Genomic DNA, 19,429 nt, shown 5'->3' with positions numbered 1-19,429 from the left:
AGTCACCTGATCAGTGAGCAAACGTTTCTGAAAACGTCCAGATGAACAGAATCAACCTTTTGGGATCAGCCAGCAATGCAGCATCATTGTTGTTCAGCTTCAGAGGTTTGCAGGAATGAACTGATGACCAGAAACAGCTGCAAAGTCCAAGAAAATACCAGCTGGAGTTCAGCTGCATTTGAAGAAGTCAAAGAAAAGTAAGGATGGCAAAGGGCGACGTTTTCTTCCAAAGAGCTGCAAACATGGTCGACGCCTCATTAGAAGAATCATCTGGACATTTGTGAGGAACTCTAACCAAGAAAGCAACGTCACACAGATCCAACAGACAGTTTCCATGACTGCAAGTGTTGAGTGGAAAAATGCTACATTGCATTATTGCATCCTCTCACCACAGGAGGCGCTGTTGGCACCACTGATTGCTGATCAGCTGTTCTCTGATGATCTGATTGATACTGTGAATAACGGGACTCACTGAACTCTGTGACACAGTGAAGATTACAGAGTTTAACTTCACCCTTTAAGACTGACCACAGAACCAAGTCTGCCAGAGCTTTTGTTATATTTTTACATGCTGTGGAGCCATTTGTGGGAGCATTTCAAGTTGCTATACATCAATACAACTGTTATAGCCCTAATTTTAATAATATGTATGCATTAAGTCCATAGTAACTACATAAACTGCAAAAAAAACCTCTGCTCATCCATCTCTGTGTGTATGAGGATACATTTGGTTCATAATACACAGAAAAATCAGAGTTATTACCTGTAATAAATGTGAAAGATTCCTGCAGTGATAACCAGGCAGGACTGAAACACATCCAAGCTGTCACCACGGTAACAGCACCGCCCATCCACAGGTGAGGGGAGGAGCAAAAAGAGGGACTTTGACCATTTTATACTAAAAACACTCAACTAATGTTTCTAATATGAAACAAATAAGCCCACATTAATGTGAGCGTTTATTAAATAATAATAATGATGATTTCCTCCTGATCTCATTTCCACAGCAGAGAAAACTGTGGTGTATATTGAGGTGGAGGGTGTGGTCTGTGGCTCAGGTGTAGAGTGAGGGTGGGGTGCACCACAGCAGCATGCTGGGACTGCTGAGGGTGGAGGAGGGAGTGATGATGACATCAGAGCTGCAGCACAGAGACCAGTGAACACACAGTCTGTTCATCTTTGCATAGATACAATATACAGCACAATATTGAATGACAGACACGCTGTGGGAGCTTCCACAGATACACTGACGTCAGCATCCAGAGTCCTCCTGCTGCTCCCCCCTCAGAGCCCCGTGATCAGCACCAACACATTCAGTTAGATGACAGAGTCCAGCTGCAGCTAGAATCAGCTCCCCTCTGTGAACAACAGCACAGCGTCAGTGTTTCACACTCAGTGAAAGGAGGAAACAGCAGAAGAACACCATGTGTGCTACGTTTCCCAGGACACACTACAAACTGCACAAATACAGAGCAGCACGTGGAAGGACCTGGAGCTGCATTTACAGAGCTGCAGACAGCGTGATGTCCTGTATGGACAGGTGGAAGGAAGCAAGTCCTCAGCTGGAACACTCGTGTTTGTCCACAGACAGGAAACACAGCAGGAAACTTCCTCACAGAAGTGCAGCTCATGGATAACACACTTCCTGTCAGTCAGAATGAGGCTGCAGCCAAACACAGAAAGGTGTTTTTGTCCAGATGAGCCCAGAGAAGAAACACGAGTGTTCACAGACATCAGAAGCTCAGAGAGGTGAAACATGAGGTTGGAGTCCTCGTCAGCATCCAGAAGAGCTGCTGTGAAACCCTGAGTACTCATGACAGACTCTGATGGCACAAACACATCATGATTCAAACAGAAAGACAAACATGGAGCTCCTGATCCTCCTGCATGAGAACAAGCTGACATGAGCGCTGTGTCTGAGAGTGTCTCCCTGTCACAGTGACAATAACACAGCTGCTGCTCACAGTCATTAAACTGACCTGAGGTCAGCTGTGCTCCTTACATATGAACCATGTGACCTCACATCAGTGCTGTGGATGACTGTAGTCATAGAAGAGTAGAGCTGTAGCAGGTGGTGTGAGGAGGAGGTGGTGTATTCTAGTTAACGCAGTACTGAAACACTCCAGCAGAGGGCGCTGTTAAGTCCTTATTGTAACACAGTTACTGTGTGCAGTTAGACTTCATACATAATCTGCACTTATTTCCATCAGACATGCTGTCAGTAAATGATTGGTTTCTATTGATTCTACTTCCTGTTGACTCGTTTGATGACAGTGAAACAATCACAGCTGATTGTGTGATGATGTAAACTGTCACTGTTACATTCAGTGTGTGTGACATAATGTTAGTGCAGGCTGATAACAGCCTGGTTCTGTTAGAAACACATGAACGTGTCCATAGATCAGTGTGTGTTTAACATGAGAGCTTCAGCCCTGCTGATGTGTTAAATAAAGACATGCAGGAAAACTGATGAGACTCTGAAATAACTCTTTATATTTATAATGTAACTCTGCATCAAAAGAACAACAAAGGATCCCAGACAGGTTTCTGTGAACAAAGACCATTCTGATGTTTCTGTGTTTCTAACACTTTGACATTATTAGTAAACAGACTGCAGTGAGCAGCATTTATAAAGAGCTTCTATATAAAGATATGACAGCTGTTTGACAAGTTTATCACTCTGTGTTTGGACCTGATCAGTCCAGCTGTTTACTTGAAACATGTTCATTTACCTGTTCTGTTATATTCATCTTCTTGTCTCTGTTGAAAACACATTTTAATGTCCCTCAGATTTTTCTCCCAGATGAATAAATATAAAAATGACACAAACTGACTGCAGCTACTTTTTGTCCTTTCTGTCAAAAACCTTCATGTGACTCATGAGAGACACGTTTCAGCTGTTTGTGACAGATCAGAGGCCAACAAGTCATTTATAACACTTTCCATCATTGTTTAAAGTTCTCAGTGTTTCTGTGTTGCTGCGTATAGGATCTCCCAGCATCATCACTGTGCTGTCCAATCATTGTGTGCGAGGTTACCCTTATAGTGCGATGTGTGTTTGCACAAAGAGAAGCATGTGTGTCAAATATAAATAAGCACAGAACAGAAACAGCTGCTCGTTTCTTCTGTTTAGAGTCAAGTTAGTGTTTTGTGTCTTTGTTTGAGGCCTGATGTCGAGCAGAGGTGTGTGTAACTGCACTGCTCTGTTATATGTGTGAAGTGTGTGCTTCTCTTCAGCATCATCTTTGTCACTGCTGATTCCTTTGTGTCATCATGTGTTGAGAAGAGAGAACAGTTATAACGGAGGAGCAAAAGGAAGCCCTGAAATCTGCATCAACAAGGAAGTGTTGGCTCACCAGTGATCCCAGCAGAGCCACTGGTTTGGCTCCAGTTGTTCTAGATTCAATGATGTTGTTGCTACAGATACATGTCAGCATCTTTATTGAATTTAATATGAAGCAGAAATGGTGTCATTAGGAGAAGAAGAGGAGAACAAGTCCGGCGAGGAGGCAGCAGCTCTTAAAGATGAAACAGCAGCTCAGCCCTGAGCTCAGAGAGCTGCACATGAAAAAGCTCCTCAAGCAGATCCTGTCAGAGGTTTGTCATCAACAGGAGGAACTGTTCACATCATAGGATGAAGATGCTGTCAGCTGGATGAAGAAGGTTATTTAATGCAAACGTTCACACTGAAGTCAAATTGTTGTCGTGTTGAACAGATTCATGTACTGATCGTCTCCAGAATGTTAGAAGAGCTTCAATGAATCATTAGAAACAACTTACAGCTGCACAGCTGTGTCAAACACATCTGTGTGTCATTGTGGGATTGTTGTGTTTCTACATGTGACACACGTCTAAAACATGCACACAATCTGAACACAAACAGGGACTCATGTGTTCCCACAGCCAGATGCTGAGAGCCATTTCCTTGTAGTCCTGTGTCTACATACATGAACCATTAGATGTTATTGGAATGATTGTCAGCTCTGATAGTTTCATGTGTGTTTAGCTGGACGCTGTTTGATCCTCGACATGTTTAAAGGTGTCCAGTCCTGAGACACTGGGGCTGGAAACAGCTGTGATGTCATTGGACTGTCACACAGACAGAAGTGCATGAAGTGAGCAGCCGAGGAGCCGCTGATGTTTTGGATTCAACAGCATTTGAAAGGTCGACACAGACACATTTGCACACAGAAAGCTGAATCTGTCATATGCCACAGTGAACTCACTGTTCAGTGTTTTTCAGGAAGCTTCTTAACTGCCTCTGCTGCCAAACAAGCAGCTGATGTCCTTGAGAAGAAGCTGAAGAAGTCTTCAACAACAAATACAGGAAGTGGACTTTCAAATACTAGATTCACTTTAGACTCACAGAGAAATGACTCAACCAGCTGTGTTTGACTATATGAAAGGTCAGTGTGTGTCTGCACACAGACTGTTGTGTTGGACTGTTATTCAGTTGTCTGCTGAATGTTTTCAAATGTCTGCATCTCAGCTGTGATGAGGCTGGGGGTCATGGGAGGCCACCGTAGCAGCCTCTTCAACATCATGACATCATCATAAATGCTGCTGGACTGTCTGATGGGCTGACGGTGAAAAAGCCGTCGGGAAGGAAACAGAAGACATTTCAGAGGCTGCAGCAGATTTCTTTGATTCGGGGCCTTTTTCAGCTTTATTGGACAGAGCAGTGAAGATAAGTGACAGCAAAGCAGAGAGAAAGGGGGCGTGGCCCGGGTCAAAGCCAGGCCAGCTGCTCTCCACCTCGTGGTCACCTGCTCATCCTAGTGAGCTCCACCAGCAGCCCTTTCACACACTTTACACTGTCAAACACTGTGTGTGGACCTCAGCTAACAACAGGCTACATTTAAGTCTGGACTACATGCTTTTATATTGTTTTTATTCCATCAGCAGCTCAACATCATGAGCAGCTTTGACACAAAGACATCAAACTCAAGCTGACTTTAAGCTACTTTTAATACAGGGGCTCAAAAACAACAACATCTTTATTATATATCAGGACACAAAGTCATTTCATCTCAAAGGGAAACAGCTTTATTTGGAATAACCAGCACTATCAACTGGTTTGGGATCTCCACCAGTTTCATGTCTTTGCAGCTTCTCCAACAAAGTTCCTGTAAAATCAGCATGTTTGTCTTTATTGGTTTGATGGTGATTGATTATTCAGTCCCAATCTGCTGTCATCTAAAGAACAAAATGATGTTTCTATGAGTCACAAAGCTCCAGATGTTGTCGGCTTCACAAAGAAAACAAAGAACTTAAACACAAAGTGTTTGGAGCCAAAATGTTCCCAAGCTGCTCTTTTTGAAATGGCAGAGGTACAGTGGTGTCTAACAGCACACTGTGGAAGGCAAACATGTTATTGTTGGATGAAACTTCATGAATCCTTTGTAGATTTGAGCTGTTGGAGCCTTTCTTTTCTCTTCAGGTGTACAGATGCTGAGGAGGCAGGTGAAGCAGGTGGAGCTGTTGTGATGCTGGCAGAGGGTGTGTCTTAGTAACTCTGTGAGGCAGAACTGGATCCAACATTGTGGATGTGTTGATGTTGGAGCCATTAAGAGTCTCTGGCCACACTGTAGGATTTCCCTTTGATCCACTGTGGGGGCATTTTGGAGTCTGTCAGTGAAACTCTTCATGTTTGTGTTTGACTCCAGTTTATAGAAACAGAGAAATGTGTCATGCTTTTGTTCGGCCTCCACAAATACACACATTTGTTCATTGGTTGGACTTTTTGGAAGGAGACACATTGAAAACCATGTTAATAAGATCTTGTTGTTTCCTGTGGATCCGACACAGAGAGTGGACTTCAGACAGAAAGCGTGGAAGAGATTTTAGAGGCCGTGTGTGGCAACAGGAAGTTTCTGTGTGTTTGCTGATCTTACATGTGGAAAACAACACGTGATGTTTGTGAAGTTCTACAATGATCATTGTTCTCACAGCATTTTGAGTGGGAACAGTTCAAACTGGGAGTAGTGGGAGTTATTTACTGATTGAAACAAGCTGAATGTTTCTGTGACGATGAAGATCAGCAGCTCAGCTGATCAATGAACTGACATCTATCAGTCGTTTCATGAGATGAAGTCATCAGCAGACATTTGTTCTGACTGTGTGATGAATGTCAGAACGTCAGGGCTCTGCTTTAGTCACTGCTTGATGATCATTGGCTCATTGTTGAATCCAGGGCCCAGTCTGACCTCTGACCTTTGCTGCAGGTCTTCTGTGTTATCTCTACTTTCATGTCTGATCTTCTACTTGTAGTCCTGTGTCTACATATACAGTGGCTTTCAAAAGTATTCGGCCCCCTTGAACTTTCCCACATTTTGTCACATTACAGCCACAAACATGAATCAATGTTATTGGACTTCCAGGTGAAAGACCAACACAAAGTGGTGCACACGTGAGAAGTGGAACGAAAATCATACATGATTCCAAACATTTTTTACAAATAAATAACTGCAAAGTGGGGTGTGCGTAATTATTCAGCCCCCTGAGTCAATACTTTGTAGAACCACCTTTTGCTGCAGTTCCAGCTGCCAGTCTTTTAGGGTCTGTCTCTGCCAGCTTTGCACATCTACAGACTGAAATCTTTGCCCATTCTTCTTTGCAAAACAGCTCCAGCTCAGTCAGATTAGATGGACAGCGTTTGTGAACAGCAGAAATTGAAATTGAAATTGCAGTGAAGTCAGCTAGAAACTTACAGTGACGTGGACATCATGCAAAGACTGCCAGACTCTGTAATACTGCAAATGATCAGTGACTCAGGTTAACACTAAACTTTAAACGGCACCTCTGTGTCTCTGTGTGCTGAACATCTAGGATTGGGTCAGGCTGCATCAGCTGAAGCTGTTATTTGTATATATCAGTATTTTTTTATTCAGGTGTGGGGAAAATACGTAAGACTGCAGTGAAGCGATGCACCAGATGAATCCCTGGCCAAAGGTATCGTACTCAAATCAGACTACTGATCCAGCCACATCAGCCTTTTGTGAGGTCTGTTTAAAGTAGACTAAAAGTGAACTGCAGGTTCCTGAGAGGTGGACTGTGAGCACAGAAACACATGTTCATACATACAGCTGCAGCAAACTTACATTAATTTTAAATAGATTTGTTACTCTGATGTCTGTCTCTGTGTTAGTCCTCTGACAGACTGGTGACCTGTCCAGGTGTGCTCTACCTACTACTGGGACAGGTTCCAGCCTCTGTAATAGAAATGTTCTGTTATTCTCATTTAAAGTGTTTAAGTGCTTATGCATATGCTTAGTTGTGACACTGTTACTGTTCAGTGAAAGTTGCTAAAACTAGATGAACTTACTTCAGCAGTTTGAGAAAACAACTCCCTTTACAGGTGCTGATAAGGCCAAGGGCACAAAACAGCACAACCATTGATGCGTTAGGTTTCATAGCAAGACACGTGAAGTGTGGTAGGATCAGTTTGTAACTTCCTCCCTCTTCCTTGGAAGGCGTAAAGGAGGAGGAGCACGACCTCTGTGGCAGCGCTGACATGACTGAACTGTGATGTTTGATGTGTGTTGGCGCAGTAATAAATAGCTTGATCACAGCTCTTTCTGTGTTGCAGACTTTATTTAAAAAATTCCACGAAACCCCCCCCCCACTGTGAACCTGAATTGAATATTCAGAAGACATTTGTTTAAATAGTTCTACAAATCTGAGCTGTTGGTGTGTCCTTGGATTGTGTGGTAATAATATTAGAGCCTGCAATCTTTCTTACTGGATCTCTACTATGAGTCATGTTACCTGAGATTAGTTCTATGTTTACCTGTCAGCCTGGACGAATGTGCTGTGTGAAGAATGTAAATGACATCAGATCTGAACTGCTTACATCTAAGGAGCCTGTTCATATTTAATTGTAATATGAACCAATGATTTTCTGATTGATTGCTGATATATACAGTGGGGCAAAAAAGTATTTAGTCAGCCACCGATTGTCATCATTTTAGGTGGGGGAACTTGCACAGAGGTCAGTAATTTGCACCAGAGGTACACGTCAACTGTGAGAGACAGAATGTGAAAAAAAAAATAAATCCATGAATCCACATGGTAGGATTTGTAAAGAATTTATTGGTAAATCAGGGTGGAAAATAAGTATTTGGTCAATAACAAAAATACAACTCAATACTTTGTAACATAACCTTTGTTGGCAATAACAGAGGTCAAACGTTTACTATAGGTCTTTACCAGGTTTGCACACACAGTAGCTGGTATTTTGGCCCATTCCTCCATGCAGATCTTCTCGAGAGCAGTGATGTTTTGGGGCTGTCGCCGAGCAACACGGACTTTCAACTCCCGCCACAGATTTTCTATGGGGTTGAGGTCTGGAGACTGGCTAGGCCACTCCAGGACTTTCAAATGCTTCTTACGGAGCCACTCCTTTGTTGCCCAGGCGGTGTGTTTTGGATCATTGTCATGTTGGAAGACCCAGCCCCGTTTCATCTTCAAAGTTCTCACTGATGGAAGGAGGTTTTGGCTCAAAATCTCACGATACATGGCCCCATTCATTCTGTCCTTAACACGGATCAGTCGTCCTGTCCCCGTGGCAGAAAAACAGCCCCATAGCATGATGTTTCCACCCCCATGCTTCACAGTAGGTATGGTGTTCTTGGGATGCAACTCAGTATTCTTCTTCCTCCAAACACGACGAGTTGAGTTTATACCAAAAAGTTCTACTTTGGTTTCATCTGACCACATGACATTCTCCCAATCCTCTGCTGTATCATCCATGTGCTCTCTGGCAAACTTCAGACGGGCCTGGACATGCACTGGCTTCAGCAGCGGAACACGTCTGGCACTGCGGGATTTGATTCCCTGCCGTTGTAGTGTGTTACTGATGGTGACCTTTGTTACTTTGGTCCCAGCTCTCTGCAGGTCATTCACCAGGTCCCCCCGTGTGGTTCTGGGATCTTTGCTCACCGTTCTCATGATCATTTTGACCCCACGGGATGAGATCTTGCGTGGAGCCCCAGATCGTGGGAGATTATCAGTGGTCTTGTATGTCTTCCATTTTCTGATGATTGCTCCCACAGTTGATTTTTTCACACCAAGCTGCTTGCCTATTGTAGATTCACTCTTCCCAGTCTGGTGCAGGTCTACAATACTTTTCCTGGTGTCCTTCGAAAGCTCTTTGGTCTTGGCCATGGCGGAGTTTGGAGTCTGACTGTTTGAGGCTGTGGACAGGTGTCTTTTATACAGATGATGAGTTCAAACAGGTGCCATTCATACAGGTAACGAGTGGGGGACAGAAAAGCTTCTTACAGAAGACGTTACAGGTCTGTGAGAGCCAGAGATTTTCCATGTTTGAGGTGACCAAATACTTATTTTCCACCCTGATTTACGGATAAATTCTTTACAAATCCTACCATGTGGATTCATGGATTTTTTTTTCACATTCTGTCTCTCACAGTTGAAGTGTACCTCTGGTGCAAATTACTGACCTCTGTCATCATTTTAAGTGGGGGAACTTGCACAATCAGTGGCTGACTAAATACTTTTTTGCCCCACTGTGTGTATATATATATATATATATATATATATATATACACACAGTGGGGCATTGTGGTTGCCTTATGGTTCCAAGCGCTGTCACCAATCTTTGCATTTTGTTATTATCTCATGACACTTGTTTAATCAGCTACCATCTCTCCTGTGGACTTTTTAATGTCTACAGTCTCAGACCAACACAGCCCTGCCCTTCCCATATTAGATTCTTGATGAATGTGTGTTGTTGTTATTCAGCCTGGTTCAATGTGCCCCTTTTTAACTTTGAGCACCCGCCCCTTTAAACCTCTCTGCACAGCCCTGCACTGAACTCACTATCTTCTCCCTCAAACAGCCTCCACATGTTCTCACTGTAATTTCCCCTCATGAATGAATTTATGCTGCACTAATGTGAATGTTTGCAGGGAAATCAAACGCATTTCACACGCAGTACTCGAGCTGACTTACCTTTGTTTGAATGACGACTTGTACGCGCTGACTCCACAGATAAGGTACGAAAATATATCAGGCTACGTCTTCAGGGTTTCTACTCCACGGCCGTATTTCATACGGGTCCACATTTCCACTGCACGCTATTTTCTGCAAGTACCGCCGCTTCGCCTCTGGACGCAATCGGTCTCTATACAGTCCGTTCTCTTTTGAGCTGCTTTTAAGCATCTTGTAATCGTCGTTCCAACACAGTGTGTTTGTTTTGATTCGTAGACCTCGAAAATGGTGCCGCGCTCCCACAATGCATTGCGGCGTGACGTCAACTCCAAAGCCCTATAGAACATGTTCTTTTTCATTGTCAAAATTATCAGGAATAAAGAAGAAAACTGATTCAAAACCTGTGGAACCTGCCAAAAAACAAGTTTTACTGCAAAGGATTTCTAGATGTGAAGGTTTTGTGGCTTTTTTCAGTTTCTAAAACAAACTCATTTGTACAGAAGGATATGAGGATGTATATGTCCGGTGGTGGGGTTTTTTCTTCTTGATTTAATGTATTCATTTATCTCTTCACTTAATCTTTCTTTATGTTTTTTTTTTTTTTGATTTGGCATGAGCGATTTCCGGTCCTCACTCCAAGCCAGTTGGTGGCGGTAATGCACCACATGTTCTATCACAGCTGCGTCCGAGAGGACAGGAAACGTCTGTATGCGTCTGCAAACCAGGTAACTACACTCAGCTGAGCCTCTCTGCTAGTCGTTATTAGTTGGAGGGTTTTGCGTCACTTTCTCTCGGCTTGATAAAGGGCTGTATAGAAATCTCTGGTACGTAACACGTAACGTCATTTTTAGGGAGCGTCGCAGAGAAGTCAGGCTGTTTCTTTGTTTTTGTCGAGTTTTGATTGAAGACATGTTTCCAGTCCGTTTTTTACTCGTTTGTTTTTTCATTAATAACTTTACATTATCACAGAGAACAAGAAGGCGCTTTGTTTGTCACATTCACCTTATGTCTGTGAAGGTTCTCAGTCATCCAGGTCATCGTAGTCAAAGGAGCTTGCAAAGAAAAGCGTCTGGACTTCTTTAAGTTACTTGAAGACGTTTCACCTCTCATCCGAGAAGCTTCTTCAGTTCTAAGGTCAAATGGTGGAGAGTCCCAGATATAAACCTAGTGGGAGTTTCCCCCCACAGAGGGACAAAAGGACCCCCTGATGATCCTCTAATCGCCTGAGCCAAGGTGGGAAACTGGGTGTGGGTCCCAATCAGCCAGAGTTTCGGGTGAGTTCATTGTGAAACCTGGCCCCACCTTATCATGCGAATTCCTGAGGTCAGATGGCCCAGGATGTGAGTGGGCGTTAAGGCGTCTGGGAAGGATCTCAAAACTGGATTATAGATGGCAGAGAGTTGGTGTCGTAAACCCCGCCTCTGTTCAAAGATGGTCGCTCACAGTGGACATAGATGGCTTCTTTCACTCCTCTTTCAAACCATCTGTCCTCTCTGTCCAAAATGTGAACATTAGCATCCTCGAAAGAGTGTCCTTTATCCTTAAGATGCAGATGGACTGCTGAGTCTTGTCCTGTGGAGGTGGCTCTTCTATGTTGTGCCATGCGCTTGTGAAGTGGCAGCCACTTGGCAGCCACAGTGATAAATGGCTGAGATGGCTGCAGCTGTACGTGTGAGGTACCTACATATTTCAAGATGAATTTGCAGAGATGTCATGTTTGGTGCTTACAGACATCACACTGCATTTTGTGATTTCGTAGCTATTGTTGTGATATTTCGGAGCTTCCCATGATCACCGTGACAGTCATTCATTTTAACATAACCTTTCTATTCCTTTCAGGGATCCTCATTTTTTTGGTGAGGAAGATCAGCAGCTGTGTCGACAGGCAACAGGTAACGGCATGCTTTTCTGTTAGTACTGTAGACCTTGGTCTGGTGCTCTTTTTTTTAGTTTAACACAGTATTTTCATTTGCCGAAGTGTAGAAAGCTTGTTCCAGGAGAAACAAACTTTAGTGAGTTCTGCAAAATGATTCCCACCATTGCACACTCTGTCAGCCTCCAGTGTGCCCTTTTTTTGTCCTTTAACTGAAGAAAGTCGGTATCAGAACATATGAGATAAGTGAGATCCTCATTTTGCCTGCTTATTTCAAGATACAACATTTTCACAAACTGCTGTAGGATAACCTTGCTATTTGTCTTTTCCAACACTTCTACATTCATCCATATTTCCTTGTCTGCTTCTTTCCAGGTGAAAAGTACCTGAAATGGGTGAAAGATTTTGTTTCCAAAAACAAAAGCATGTGCGTTCACCTGAAGAAGCCAAGTGGTGCTGACCTGTGGATAGAAGAGCTTGAGAACACCAAATACAACGGGGATGATGATGAAGTTAACGCCTGGGGAAAATTCTACCTTCCCGAGATTGTAAAAATGCAGGTTATTGGTGTGGTAAAGGGCACCTCATGTCCATGTGACGAGCTTGTGCTGATGACGTGTGAGGACAAAAAGCTGTACGGCTATGACGGAGAGGAGCTGCATCTGGTGGCTTCCAGTTTCCTGGAACTATGTGACAAAACGATAGAGTATCCAGCATCCAAGCGCTACTACAATGGAGAGGCCTTCAAAGATATGGTGAGAAGTTAGACTGCTAAGAATAAGACTGGGGATGCCTAGTGTTAGAGATCAATCACCTGAGCTTTTCTTTGTATTGTTGTGTGTTCTGTTTAGACTGAGGAGGACTGGAAAAAAGTTAAGATGAGTGATGTGGGGAGGAAACTGCAGGAAGAACATAAAAAGCTGGTAAATGAAACCCAGTCAGCGTTCGTCAGCCTAATATCATAGGTGGGTATTGGAGCTGAGTATCATCACTGATTTCTAGAACCTGTTCAATTCCAATTCACAAGGTCCCAATTAGATTCCATTTAATTCTTACTCAGAGAGTCAGAAACATTATAATTCTGATCATTTATCAGTACTGACACTTGTGAAACTTCATCAGAGGTGTGAGCATCACAGCAGATGCTTTTGTGTCAAAGTAACTGAGGATAAAACACAAAACCATGAAGCAGATTTTCCTGGCCTAGCTTTTTACAGTAGATAACCTTAAAAATATTATTCTGCAGTAGAACAAAAGCAGACGAGAACCACGACTCAACAAATGTACATTGTCTGATGCTGCTGAAGTGATTCAGAGGTTTTAATAAGAGGTTTTAATAGAGACACAGCAGAGCATTTTGCAGTTTCACTTAATTTGAAAAAAATAAATAAAATTTGGTATTGAACAGCAGAAATGAGGCTGTCTTGTCGGAAGTCATTAAAAAAAAATGGCTGTAAACAACGGTAGACTGCTTCATAACAAGCAAGCGAATAATGCCAAAAACAGAGATTTGAGATGGGAAACGGTGTTCTTAAAGTACACTGAGAGAGGCAGAGAGCTGTGCTGTGTTGTTTTTCTGTGTGTGTTTTAATGGTGGTGGAAGCAAACCAGCAAAAGTAAGAGGGAATTCATGACAATGTTTATGTCAAGCGAAATGTGTCTTCTTTTGCTGCTGGTTTGGTTAGAGAGAGACAAAACGTGCAGCTTCAGGATCTGAGCAGCTTTCAGCACCAACGGCATCACAGCTCAGACTTGGATTCAGGATTAAGCCCTTTATGTTTGACTGTAGTGATTGTAGCTCTGTCCTTGTTATTAATCGCTTTAGTCAAACACAGCTATTGTTTGCTGGGATGTGTATATCCTTGACAGTTTGTATCTCAGAGTTATCAAAGACACTGTGGATAATCATCAAGAGATTGTTGTTCTCTTAATAATGACCTATTTGATTGTTTGTTTCTTCTTCTTCTTACAGATTCTGGTATTTGGCCAAAAGAGAGCTTCACAATTCTTGGCTTCACCTGTGGTAGAAAAATGACTAAAGTTATGCAACACTCTCTAAAATTAAAGCTATGCAACGCTTTAACATGAATGGCGAAGGAGTGCATCTCTTTCACTGTCTCTTCCTGTCCTCTTCTCAGTCTTTGTTGTGGCACCTCTGCTATGTGTTATAGAAAGCACTTGGAATCATGTTCAATACAAAAACACCAAACTCGTGGGATTGCCCTAGCAAGCAGTTGGTAAAAACTAATTAAAACTGATATATATCAGCTTCACTTTCTAGCTGCAAAAGCACGTTTCTGCAAAAGCATGCAGTTTCCTGTCAGCACTTTTTGGCACAGAGTGTACTCAGAGTTAGGCCTTTCTTATATAAAGCAATATAATCAGCATATAAACATTTAAGATGATAAATTTAAAGCTCAACAGTAACTGCTATAAATATTATAACTACACATGTAGTGCTTTTGCTTAAGTGAATTATAGTTGGGATCATAATAAGAAAACATGTGTTTTTATTTTCTGTGTACCCTGGGTACAGACCAGTATAAAAATGGGATTCTTCCCAATAAATGCTGTCTGATAATGCTTCATATTGCATTAAACACTAGATATGTAAGCAAACAAACAAAAACCCATAGAAGCCAGTTTTAATTATTAAATGTGACAATTACATGGAGATGGAAAGTAAACATGCTTATACACGTCTCTGTGATTACAGAAAATCCACACAGATGCTGTCAGAGCAGAGAATCTTTGATTTATCAGAATGATGAATGCAAATGATTTCATGAAATCTCACTCTTGTTCTGGGTTGTAAAATTCACCTGTCCAGTTAAACCGAATCCTTTGCAACACGGTTCTAAGAACCCTACCAACCTCATCCTCAGCTCTCTGCCTGTTGTCCTTTTCAGCTGAGTATTCATCCACATGTGTTTCAACTTCTCTCTCATTTTCAAGCAAATTGCTCAGGCTCTCAGCTTCAGCACAGTTACCATATGGCCACTCTCTGAGGTCTTCTGTGTTCAAGCCAAACAAATTCTTACATGATCTGCAAGGCTTCATTCTGGCACCATCACGGAGACAAAAAGCCTCACACCTGATATTTCCAGGTACTTCAATTGTTCCATCAAAGTAATCTTTCTGGACTGTGTTTGGATAATAGGTCATCACCGCACCAGATACATATTTATGCCATTTGCTAAGACAGGAGGCAGCAATCATAATTTTCCCAGCGTTAGGACCTTTGGTGGACATGGAGACTCCGTAGTACCTTTCTGATTTGTTGGTTTGGGATTTTTGAGAAATGCAGATGGTGGACGAGACGAAAGCTGTTTTTTTTATTATTCTCTTCTAAGTCCAAGTCTGTGAGGAGATCTTGCAGACTCTGCTTTATTTGCTCTTCATTCTCTGAGTTATTTTGCAGGACGATCTGAAAACAGTTACAGATCTGGTCAAAGTGTTGCACCTGATTATATAGTTGTTTTTCATAGAAAGTTGATCAACATGTTTGTTTCGCTGCTTGACTTATTTAACTATGCAGGACCATTGGATGCTTTTGGTTTAGACATTTTAAGATAGGGGGTGAAACAAGTCACAAAAATCTATTTAATTTTAAATCAATAAGCAAAAATCCATCTTTGTTCTCACTAATTTATAATTAAATTTGCTAATTGACCTTTTTTTTTCTATTTTGCTATGTCGGGCTGTCAAAACACGCTGAATTTAGAGTCTTTGAGCTTAACAGATCCAGCAGCTACACAGTGACAGCATCATATACGCCTTGAAGACTGTAAGCATCTCCAATAATGAGTCTGTTAGACATTATTTAGAACTGACAAATTCTGAAGCAAGTCTCCAGCTCTCCTGCAGTCTCTGTGTTTGGTGGAGAAGCATAGCTAGAAGCATATGTTGAAGTATAAGGTACAGTATGGATTTTCTTTGGATTTCTCAGTAAAAAAGCACTTTGCATTATACTTTCCTAAAAACTGGAAGTTTGTCAGATTGACTGAAAATGTGAGAAGAGTTATCTTACCATGTCGAGCACACAGGAGAAGGGACTTCGCCTGGGAAGCTGAGTCGAATACAACTTAAAAGGCCTGGGATATCTTCTCATTAAAGAACCCAAAACAAAAGGATTAGGGAAGATTTCTTCTGGAGAAAAGGGGATGTTGTTGATTTTGCCCAGAAACAACATGCTGTGAAGGATCTGTTGAGTGAAAACATATTTGCTTATTGTTAGTAGTGATAAACAGGACTGTCTTAAAAGTGTCAAAGGTAACACACCTCATCCACCAAGTGTTGACTTCCCGGAGTCATGTAAGAGCCCCGAACCATCCTCTTGGTAATCTTGTAGGCATTAGTTTTGAACCTCCTTTGAGAAATTGTTGTCTTCTAAAATGATAATGATCGAGCAGTTAGGGATTTAAAAACACAGGAGATCTGATAACTTTGGCTACAGCAGAGTCTGCAGACATACCTATTTTGCTCTTGGTCGGCCTATTTTAAACATGAGAGAAAACATAGTTAGTGAAATGTTGATAACATACAATGACTATCATTGGTGGCTGAAAAGATGCCAGGTAACAAGTGAAAAGCTGCTACTTACCATCGCCACAGTCTAAGAATGAAACAGGAAACACTGAGCGAGTTGCCTCCATCTTAAAGCTGTTGATCATGTGATTTAAAGGAAAGCCACACCCAGCTCTTTCCTGGAATTTTACTCGACTGTAGAAAACTGCTCCATTTGCCCCGCCCACCCATGATCTTTAATATCTACCAAAAACAACCTTTTGGTTGTCAGTAACCAGTCGATCGTTTTCGCGATTAAAAAGTGGCTTTTTGCGGCGGCGTTCCCACCGCGAGCAGAACTCCGGCTCAAAAACCGCTGTTTTTGAACACTTTTATTTACTTAAGCACTTTAATGGGCTTACTTTGAAACAAAGTGCGATTGAATGATTATTGTTATGTGTTGCCTTGAATTCGGCTATGCTGTCTGTTAGACAGCTGTTTTCCTTTATTGTTGTTTTTGTATTGTTTGTAGCGAACGCTACTGGAATGTATAGATTAAGCTACGTAGCCAAGATAATTAATAATTTAACTGTTGTACATTGGTTGATGATGATTTGCATTGTTACATAGGCTTGCAGAAAAATATATTTGTTTACCGGTAAACTGAATCGAACTTGATGTGCTAATGGACGTTTTTCTGACCTACAGGTCAGGTTTTGTTCCCTCCCTTTGAATTAATCTTCTTCATATTGAAGTGGCGAGCCGGTAGGACCATTCTTTGTTTCCCCTCTTTCCCCCACTTAGCCGTCTTTGGATTACGGACATATTTCCCCATTTGTATGAAGCTGGACTCTAAGGAGGAATACCTTAAAAGTGAACTTTAAAAAGAAGAGGACCAAAAAGGACTTTTGCACAGAAAGATCACAGCATTGATTTATTATTTAATTGTGGGCATTTATGTTGTGTGTTGTGTTAATTATTTTGTTCCATTTCCCCTTTCCTCCATTTATTCAATATATTTTTGGTACAAGATATTGCAGTCTTTGGTCTCATCATTCACACCATCTCGGCTCCATAAAGAACTATTTCTTCTGCGCGTCAGTCAGTAAACTCATCCATTGAAATAAACTAGTCCTTAAATAACTTTGAGTTACACAGTGGCAAATGTAATAGAGAAAGACACAGGGCCACCTGAAATCTGTCGTCCTATCTGATTCAAAACCAACATGTAGGAGAATCTGGAATCTTTGATTTTGAGTTAAAAATAAAATATGGGTAAAATGCAGAAATGTTTTTACTAACATGTACTAACAGAGACTTGGAGGAGAGAGACCTAATGTTTAATAATCCACATTTCACTGTTTTACTCTTTGGTTCAGATGTGGATACTGTATTGTTCTTTCTTTGTGATTGTTTATGTTTAAGTTGTTTGTTGCTGGTTTTTAGTTTGTTTTTGTCTGTTTGGGAGCTGACACAGTCTCTATGGAGATGGGTTTTTGGGGGGTAGCAGGAGGAGAGAAGCTGCAGAGAGGCGTGTAAGACTGCAACTCTGCTTCCTGGTCCCAACTCTGGATAGTCATATTTTGGGGGGTTTAATAAACTACTACTGCATGATGGAAAGCTGAAGTATTACACAGCTTTATGAACCTCCTGTTATCCTGGTAGACGAGTACAGCAATAAATCTTTTACTTGAACATCTTCTGGCTCCAATAAGCTTTGAAATGTGACCATGAAGTCAGAGACACACTGACTGAAACCCACAGCTGTGACTGTGGATCACATCCACACACAGTGTAGCTGCTGTCTCTGTGTGAGGTCTGTGTATATATGTACATATTTATGCTTATATTCATATTCTCTTATTCCCCTTTATTTGATATCCTAATTCTGTGCTGTGTAAAAGTTTGTCGGTGTTCTGCTGCTACAAACTGGATTTCCTGGAGGATAAACATGAGGGATTCATAAAGTTCTATCTCTCTGTTAAAATCCCCCAAAATAAATGAAATGTGAATTTCAGGCAGACGTGTTTTTAAAAGAGTCTCTTTAATGGAAAAATGTGTTTTTAAAACCAGCCAATAGGAGCGTCTGTGGATATCAGCTGAGGCTGAACTCAGGAACACCATCATATATAAATACACAGAATTAAATCACTAGATAAAAGACGTCATTAAATAAGGATCAAATCAACATGTCAGAGGTCAAAGGTCAGTCAGAAGAGGTGTGGTTAAACACTGGCAGTGCAGTGACCTAATGCAGTTTGGTTACCGCCACGGGAAAAGCCCCGCCCCCTCTGAGCCTCCGCTGTGTCCTCAGCACATCCAGGAGCAGCAGGTCAGAGGGGGCGGGGCCATGTCAGGACTTATTTTAAGTAAAATTTAAAGTGGAGCGACGGCAAGAGTCACACAGCAGTAACCAGCTCTGTCTGCCAGGGTCAAAGGTCAAACAAGTCCTGCAGCTGACCCACACACAGACTTACACTGATCCACAGAGAGTGATGAATCCACACATCACTCGGCTGGAGGAAGCTGGGTTTTGTTAGATTATAATATTATTTTATGCCATGTTATACCCCTAATTAAAGATTGTGAATTATTATGTAGTTTTAGTTTGCATTATTCTCCTGAATTAGAAGAAGCTGATAACTATTGCATTAGTTAAACTGATGTGCATTATATTAAACTGTTGACTTATTGTGAATGAATGATATTGTTTTATGATGCATTATACTGCTGAGTTATAAGAAATACTGTTTGCAGAAAGTCATCGCCTTATTTGTCTGATTAGAAGAGAACATGCTGGAGTTTTCTGCCCCATCTCAGCAGGAGCAGATAAACAGGGAGCCAAGGTCGTAGCTTAGGCACTGTGTGAGAGAAAGCATGTGAATGTTTAGGCTTTTATGATAAGGTGGAGGCACCAGAGGCTATAAGAGTTTGATCAATGCTCCACCATTTTGAGATCAGAGGCTGTCTGCATCAGTGTCCATCTCCCACGTGTGTGATCATTAAAATCATCGTTTGACTCAACCCGACCGGACCAGTGTTGTTATTGTGGTTTTTTCCTCTTGTCTCCATCCCCAATATTTTGAACTCGTAACATTT

Source organism: Aulonocara stuartgranti (genome assembly GCF_965226115.1).
Source record: "Aulonocara stuartgranti genome assembly, chromosome: 3".
NCBI classification, from domain to species: Eukaryota; Metazoa; Chordata; class Actinopteri; order Cichliformes; family Cichlidae; genus Aulonocara; species Aulonocara stuartgranti.
The sequence above is the reverse complement of the archived record's forward strand: the minus strand, read 5'-3'. Positions refer to the sequence as shown.